The following is a 7,372-nucleotide window of genomic DNA, read 5'->3' as shown; positions in this document are numbered from 1 at the left end:
GCATGAATTGAGTGGTCCATTTGTGTCAACCTCCGGTCCATATTATTTAGCATAGCCATCATGGCTACTATTTCTTCGGTTTGGGCCCCTCCATCGCCTTTGATTCCATCTTGCCTAGGGTTGTGGTACTCGCGAGAGTGCTTCGCGAATTCTTCAATCAGCTCCTTGACCTCCCTTGGATTTTTCTTTGTTAAAGGTCCTTGAGAATCAAGGAGTTGTCTTGTCATAACGTTGACCCCATCATAGAAAATTGACATGTCTTGTTGCACATTTAGATCATGTTGAGGGCAATTTCTGAGCAAGCCCTTATACCGCTCCCATGGTTCGTACAATGACTCCCCCGGCTGTTGTTCAAAGTTGGCTATTGCCTTCTTGAGTTTAGCTATCTTGGATGGCGGGCAAAACTGGTCAAGAAATTGCTCACGCATTTGAGCCCAAGTGGTGATTGTACCCGGTGGAAGTGATTTTAACCACTCTTTAGCAGCTCCCTTAAAAGTAATGGGAAGCATTCTGAGAAGGACGGTGTTTCTGTTGACATTTGGGACATTGAAGTAATCGGTCATTTACTTCATCTAGATGCTTAAAAGCATCCTCATGATCTTTCCCATAAAATGGGATATCCTTCAGTGCAATCAAGATGTGCCCCTTCAGCTCGAATGTGGCAGTGGCAGGTATTGCGGGTTGGACTAAACCGGGACCCACATCTTCCCGGATCCACTTCTTGTAAGCTCCCATGGACATCTCCTTAATGTCTACCATCTCGTTCCTTGGCTCGTTCTCGGGTTCGCTCGTATGTTCTTCAAATTCAGGCTCGGTATCGTATTTGGATCTGGTTTGGACGGGTATTTGATCCAAGTGTTCAAGCTTGCTCTTGTTCTTTGAGGATGAACTTGACTCTCATGTCTTCTTTCTCGACTTCCTTGAAAATGCTGACTTTAGTTCTTGCAATGGCGTCTTCTTATCAGTCTTTTTGTGAAGTGCAACTTCTGGATCTTCAATCGGTGGCACCAAAGGTGTGTTAGAGTCACTGGTCATGAACTCCTGCAAACTAAACAAAATAAAAACGTAAAACTGAACTAAAATAGAAAAATAAACTAAGAACTAAGGAAAACTAAGAATCACAACATTCACGTCGTGAGTGTAAATAGCTCACGTCGTGAGTTCTGTGACAGAAAAAAAAATCAAAATTTTTTGCTAAAATAATATGCTAATAAACTAAGCTAATAAAAAAATAACTAATTAACTTTTTTTTGCAGGTTTTATCCCACAAAAAGGATCGATTAATCTAATGCAACTAAATAAACTAATAAACTAAGTCGGTCCCCGACAACGGCGCCAAAAATTTGATGTGCACGAAAGTACCCACTAATTTTAATATTTATAACCTAACAAACTTAGACTAACTATGCACTTATAGGCAGTGTACCTAGTCAAATTACAGTATAGCTTGGGTAAGTCGGGTGTCGATCACAGGAAACGGTGTTATTAATTTATATATTCACTACTAAATTAATCTAATTATTAATAAGCTAAAAAGGGTTTGTATCTAATTTTGCAAGTTTAGATGAACTTAATTCTTTAATAAAAACTTAATCAATAAACAAAATACTTCTGTTAGTTCGAATCCACTTTCACTCAATGGTTATACATTAGTCAAAACTATTACCGTTGGTTACCAATTTAAGAAGTATTAGCAGTTTAGTTCTAAACCTACTAATTATTAATCAATTCATGTAAATCTATGCATGGTCACACAATAGTTAACACATAATCAATTATTAAATAAGATTGGAGCTATGAGGATTGATTAATCAAAACACAATTACAGTCATAATATGCGTTCTCTAACACAACTTAATTCAATGATTCAATCACTTATCTAAGATTGGTTTGATCTTAGCTCTAATAAACTAGTGTTCACTTTGTTATTAGGTATTCATATTCATGCAGATTTGTGTTCACTAACTACACAAAACAAGAATTTAAAGCAATTAAATCATTAACTAAACATGTTAGGTAAAATCAATCAACACAAGCATATAACCAACAAATAAAGTCAAATCTAATGCATTCAAACAATGAGTTCCAACTTCATCTAGCTAACAGAAGCAGCTAGATTTAGCTGGACATATTAACAGCTAAACAATCAAAAGCTATAATCAAACACATGTTTAATGTACCAAGTTTATAAAGCAAATTATGAACCTCCTCTTCTTTGGTGTTGAAAACCACTTCCAGATCTCTTTTTCTTCTGAATTTCGCCTTCTGGAATCTCTTTCTTCTGCCAAAAGTCTCCTTAATTCGTAATGGAAGAGAGTTTATATAGTTTCTGGAAATTCACTTCTTAAGTCGTGAGCATTCCAATTCTCACGTCATGAGATCGAGATAACGCTTATTCTGCAAGGATTCCTTCACGGGCGTACATATCTTCTAGAATTCTTCCCTCACGTCGTGAACCATATATTGCTCACGTCGTGAGTACGTCTATTTTGGGTGATTTTCTTGTCCTTTAATCTTTTAACTCCCAAAGTTTCTTCCTTTAACGTTTTTAGTCCCTTTTCTTCAAAATGTCTTGTTTTTTTGCTGCAAATAACATTCAAACTCATAAGTACCATGATTCTAAACAAATTACCAACTTATATATAAAAATGTACTTAAATATTGCCTAAAAATAGGTATAAATATGGCAATATCAGGGGGTAATGGGAGAGTAAGAGTTTGACAGGTGTGAGTTTTGGGGGTGATTTACACCTCTATTTATAGGCTGTTTGGGTCGATTCACGTTGTGAAAAAGGATGCTCACGTCATGAGCTTGCATAGGCTCCAAGGCGAAGTCTAGTGCTGACACATGGCGCCAGGCGCAGGTAAAAAACAACCAATCTTTAAAATTTCATAACTTTCGCATACGAACTCCATTTTTGACGTTATTTATATCCACGCGTAGGTAAAAACAAGATCTACAACTTTTCTTTTGACTCTATCGGCAAAATTCTCGACCGATTTTAAATTTAACAGTATGAAAAGATTATATTGCTAAATGACTGCGTAAAATTCATAACTTCTACATAAGGACTCCATTTTCGTATGTCTTTTTATTGTTGAGATCCTATTAATGAGATCTTCAATTCTCATTTAGGTCGCGTTGGCCAAAAACCACTCGATCTAAAATTCGAATTCCGGGTTGTGCACTGTTATGCCAAATCTTAGAAAAATCATAACTTCCTCATACAAAGTCAGTTTTGGGCGTTCTTTTTATGCACGTTCTCGGTTTAACGTATACTACGACTGTTGTTCAGATTACTAAGGCTGAAAAGTCCTCTATCTTAAATTTACTATTTACGTCATGCAGTGACGTGCCGGTTTTGCCGTAAAACTTCGACGGACCATAACTTCTTCGTTATAACTCGAATTTCGACGTTCTTTATATATACGAAACCCTTGTAACATATACTATAACTTGGTTAAGATTACTCCTTCTAATTAATCTTCCATAAAAAACTCATTTTGATACTTATTGTGTCTAAATTGACTAGCCCGAATCTGCGGGCGTTACATAATAACATAGTCTTCATTTATAATTGCATTGTAAGGAATAGTTTTTTCCGCATTTTATAAATAAATAAAATTTTGTTTTATTTTTATATCTCTTTGCAATGACATTTTTGAAAATTGATGTTTGTATGTTTTTATGTTTAGCAATGGATTTGATTCTTTCATTTATGGTAGTGTCTAAATTTACCAAATAATGAAAGATTCTCATCACCCAAGTTTCAATTGGACAGAAACTCGGAATCATGCATGTTGTATTGTATGATGAATGAGAATTTTCATCTTTGGTAAATTAAGATTGATTCCTTGTTCACATGTATATGTGAGTTAAGTGAAGGACTATGGGATCGGGTACACTGGGTGTGCGCTGGTCAAGATCCACCACAAGGATTGATAAGACTATTTGTTAGGTGCAATTTGTGCACCTTTTTGCACACCTTTTAGTCCCATTTCATGCATATATTTAGCATAATTGTTCTTTCCTTTTTCTTGCATTTCATCATATTCATGTTAGTCTCTAGAACAACCTTATTTTCACACTTTCATGTCTTTTTCAGGTAAACCGGAGCTTGGAACGCGCTTTGGGAAGTGCCGGGAAGCATTGGTAAAGATTTTGGGACGATCGGGCGAAGAACGAAAAAGTTGGAAAAATCAAGTTTGAAATTGGAGTCAGAGAGGTACACGGGCCGTGTTGGATTTACACTGCAAAATCAACATGGGCCGTGTTGACCAAAAATGAAAGTTGTTGACCAAGCTGAACACGGGCCGTGCCCTTTTTGCCCTATGCTGAACACGGGCCGTGTTCGACCCAAGAAAACTAACTTTTGGTAGTTTTTCTATTTTTCATATTACGGGAAATTGGGTCATTTTGGGGAGAGACAACATATCAGAGCACATTTGGAGAGGGGATTTCGAAGGTTTTTGCAAGGGTTTGATTAGCAACCATTCGGAAACATTATTTCTAGTATTTGTAAGTTGTAATTGCATACATTTCCATCTTTTAAACTTGTGATCTTGTTCTAGACATGTGTGGCTAGAACCCTAGTTTCTCCAATTTCATGTTTTGACTTCTTGGTAGTGACTTCAATCATATGACATGATGTTTGTTCTTAATTCCTATCTAATGAATTTGATTTTGCTTCAATCGAATGTTTGATTCTAATTGTGATTCTTATTGGCCATTTGAATTAGGGTTAGGTCATTCAAGTTATATTTTTTTGCAAAATCCGTAATTGTTTTGTGAAATTGAACAAGTAACAAGCATTAAATTGATCTCTATTGAATGAGTTTAGTGTAAATCTTATTCATACACTTTTACACTTCTGAGCTTATGAGGAGTATTGGGTGTTGTTGGAACATTCACATAAAGCTTCATGCAATCTTATAATCTAATTCTAAAAGCTTGTTTAGATTAGGTTAATAAGGTTAGGGTTAATCAAAGAGCTTGTTTTGGTTAATTAATGTGGTGAATGGGAAGTGTTAGAGATTATTAACACTTTCAAGTACCAACTTAGATAGAACTGAACGAATATTGTGTCATCATTGAGTTACATTGCTAAGTTGTCATACATGAAGTTGGAGTCCTTAAAAAAATTTGAACTTAATTCATTAATTTAGTTGTTTATTCGTGTTTTTAATTGGTTTGCTACATCATTGCGCTCTAAAACCCCCTTTTTACTGTTGGTGACCATAGTACCTTGTGCAAAGAGGTATAGACTAATTATCCCGTGTCTCTGTGGATCGACCCTGCTTGCCATGTACTACCTTTTAGTGCAATATATTGGGATTCTTTTGGAGTATATTGTATCCCTTTATTTGTTGGGTTTGACACGCCCAACAAATTGGCGCCGTTGTCGGGGACACGGAGTTACTAATTGTTTATGTCTAGATCTTTTCGTATAGGTACGCCATTGCCAATTGACTCGGAGATAGAGAACACTGTAAAGAATCTAAGGAAGCAAGCCAAGCTTCGTAAGAAGCAACCGGGTTCCGGGACTTCTTCGTCATCTACTCCCCCGGTCATCAACATTTGGGAGGACATATCCCTCTCAAGTGTATCCGCATCAGAAACAGAAAGCCTCTCACTCTCATCTCAACCAAACTCACCCAAAAATACCACCCCACCCTCTTCACCTAATCATCATATCCCAAACACTACACCCACAGAAACATCAACTACTACTCATACCATGGGAGATAACCACGGAGGGAATCCACCTCCAAACCCACCACCCGAGCAAACCCTCTGCCAATGGTCAAGACAAGAGGTTACTCAACAACCTCTTTGTATCACGTATCCAGCTGCCACAAACCTTGAACTAAAATCCAGGCTTATCCACTTACTCCCAACTTTTAGAGGTTTGGAGAATGAAGATCCTCACCGAGTTCCATGTAGTATGTGTGGGTATGAAACCACACAATGTCACGGAGGACCAAATCAAGCTTAGGGCATTCCCCTTCGCGGTGCAAGATGCAGACAAAGACTGGCTTTATGACCTCCCACCGGGGACTGTAACTACTTGGGTAGATCTTGCAAGGTTGTTTTTGGATAAGTACTTTCCTGAGATGAAAGCTTCAGCCCTACAGAGGGAAATCATTGGAATCAAGCAGCACAAGAGAGAAGCTTTTCACACATATTGGGAGAGATTCAAGAAATTGTGTGCCCGTTGTCCCAAGCACGGAATTACCGAATATGTAACACTGAAAATTTTAAAATTTATTTTTCACAATTTATAAAAACATTTCTCTCTTAATTTCATAAAACATCAAATTTCAAATTCCAATATGTATCATACAAATCCCAAGATCACATAATTATATCGAATTCCTCTACGTGTGTACAGATCAAGCCGGCGCCTTCCCACGGTCATCGCTAGTACCTGAAACAACAACACTAACACTGTAAGCACAAAGCTTAGTGAGTTCCCCAAAATACCACACATAAAACACATATTAGCCACTCGAGGCCATAACTCGATGGGTCTGTGCACCCAACTCTGTGAACCCTCAGGTTCTAACTCTAGGAACCTTCCGGTTCCAACTCTATAAGCATGCACAACATAAATCACATAGACATCAGGCAGTACAACACATAGCATACACATAACATACACATACTTTATCACGTGACTCTGATTACCTACTCAAGGTAAAGTATAGTGAGAAGACTCACCTCGCGTGTCCCGGTATCTCACGATCCCTGGAAATCCCTCGTACTCGATCCTCCAAGCTCTAATCCTCCTATAACATCACAAGACTCTAATTAACACTTTTATCTCTAAGGTTGACTATCCCTCAGAAGTCAACACAGGTCAACGGTCAACGGTCAACGGTCAACTTTGACCGGACTCGGCGAGTGCACACCGCAACTCGGCGAGTCTAGACATTCTCACCAACTCTCTAGGATTCCCTTTTCTACACGTCGAGTACTCCCCCTGATTCGACGAGTTCCACCTGGAAGAATCGCAGGACCACCCCGACTCAACTCGCCGAGTCTCAAGAACGACTCGGCGAGTCCCAGCTCGACTCAGACCACCTGACAATCCTCTCTAACTCGCCCTGACTCACTGGGTCAACTCCTGACTCGTCTGGACCACTCTCTGGACGGTCCAAGGAAATCTTCAAGCTACTCGTCGAGTCTGCTCATCGGACTCGGCGAGTCCATTCCATGCAATCACTCAAACTTGCTTCTAAGGTCAGATCTACTCCAACAATTCATAGATCTGGCCCTCCTAGACTGATTCATCACGTAAAGTCCTAGTCTTGATGCATTAACAACCTCTATATGACCAATTATGAAGAATCTTCAACAAATCTCACTACA

At 38.4% G+C, this 7,372-nt stretch overlaps 1 non-coding gene across 1 annotated transcript; it reads left to right on the top strand.

The window, feature by feature from the left end:
• Window positions 1-273: 273 nt before the first annotated feature.
• LOC111898369 (small nucleolar RNA R71) lies at window positions 274-380 on the top strand. The gene has a single exon (XR_002852561.1). It is a non-coding gene; the product is annotated as a small nucleolar RNA R71 (small nucleolar RNA).
• The last annotated feature ends 6,992 nt before the right edge of the window (window positions 381-7,372 follow it).

This window comes from Lactuca sativa, chromosome 5 (genome assembly GCF_002870075.4).
Source record: "Lactuca sativa cultivar Salinas chromosome 5, Lsat_Salinas_v11, whole genome shotgun sequence".
Lineage (NCBI taxonomy): Eukaryota > Viridiplantae > Streptophyta > Magnoliopsida > Asterales > Asteraceae > Lactuca > Lactuca sativa.
This window is presented reverse-complemented; position numbering and strand designations above follow the sequence as displayed.